This window comes from Triticum dicoccoides, unplaced genomic scaffold, assembly GCF_002162155.2.
Source record: "Triticum dicoccoides isolate Atlit2015 ecotype Zavitan unplaced genomic scaffold, WEW_v2.0 scaffold147902, whole genome shotgun sequence".
Lineage (NCBI taxonomy): Eukaryota > Viridiplantae > Streptophyta > Magnoliopsida > Poales > Poaceae > Triticum > Triticum dicoccoides.
In genome coordinates this window covers 1-1,200 of record NW_021205254.1, presented here as the reverse complement: position 1 = coordinate 1,200, position 1,200 = coordinate 1, and the positions used below count along the sequence as shown (strand labels likewise).

The 1,200-nt window shown below is 51.9% G+C and overlaps 2 non-coding genes across 2 annotated transcripts; both read left to right on the top strand.

Moving 5' to 3' along the window:
- Nucleotides 1–319: 319 nt before the first annotated feature.
- LOC119343944 lies at nt 320–438 on the top strand. The gene has a single exon (XR_005166356.1). It is a non-coding gene; the product is annotated as a 5S ribosomal RNA (ribosomal RNA).
- Nucleotides 439–735: 297 nt separating this feature from the next.
- LOC119343945 lies at nt 736–854 on the top strand. Its single transcript, XR_005166357.1, has one exon. It is a non-coding gene; the product is annotated as a 5S ribosomal RNA (ribosomal RNA).
- Nucleotides 855–1,200: the final 346 nt, after the last annotated feature.

Genomic DNA, 1,200 nt, shown 5'->3' with positions numbered 1-1,200 from the left:
GGAAGTCCTCGTGTTGCATTCCCTTTTTAATTTTTTTCGCGCCGCTTGCAAAACAAAACGCACGTGTAAGTAATATATTTACCGTGTTTTATTATTTTGCACGAGTGCGGTAAGTCATAGCTGGGTGCTCACGATTCACGGGTCCAGCGTCGGCGTTGTGGCGCGGCAAGCGTGCACTGGTGCGGTTGAGAGGGAGGGGTGGAAACCGCGTTAAACTCGTCTCCGTAGTTGAGAGGGAGCGGCCAAAGCAATGTACAATCGTCTTTGTAGTGGAGCTGGGAGGGGCAAGGATAAGGGACGAATACCGGGGTAACATGTCGGATGCGATCATACCAGCACTAAAGCACCGGATCCCATCAGAACTCCGAAGTTAAGCGTGCTTGGGCGAGAGTAGTACTAGGATGGGTGACCTCCTGGGAAGTCCTCGTGTTGCATTCCCTTTTTAATTTTTTTCGCGCCGCTTGCAAAACAAAACGCACGTGTAAGTAATATATTTACCGTGTTTTATTATTTTGCACGAGTGCGGTAAGTCATAGCTGGGTGCTCACGATTCACGGGTCCAGCGTCGGCGTTGTGGCGCGGCAAGCGTGCACTGGTGCGGTTGAGAAGGAGGGGTGGAAACCGCGTTAAACTCGTCCCCGTAGTTGAGAGGGAGCGGCCAAAGCAATGTACAATCGTCTTTGTAGTGGAGCTGGGAGGGGCAAGGATAAGGGACGAAGACCGGGGTAACATGTCGGATGCGATCATACCAGCACTAAGGCACTGGATCCCATCAGAACTCCGAAGTTAAGCGTGCTTGGGCGAGAGTAGTACTAGGATGGGTGACCTCCTGGGAAGTCCTCGTGTTGCATTCCCTTTTTAATTTTTTTCGCGCCGCTTGCAAAACAAAACGCACGTGTAAGTAATATATTTACCGTGTTTTATTATTTTGCACGAGTGCGGTAAGTCATAGCTGGGTGCTCACGATTCACGGGTCCAGCGTCGGCGTTGTGACGCGGCAAGCGTGCACTGGTGCGGTTGAGAGGGAGGGGTGGAAACCGCGTTAAACTCGTCTCCGTAGTTGAGAGGGAGCGGCCAAAGCAATGTACAATCGTCTTTGTAGTGGAGCTGGGAGGGGCAAGGATAAGGGACGAAGACCGGGGTAACATGTCGGATGCGATCATACCAGCACTAAAGCACCGGATCCCATCAGAACTCCGA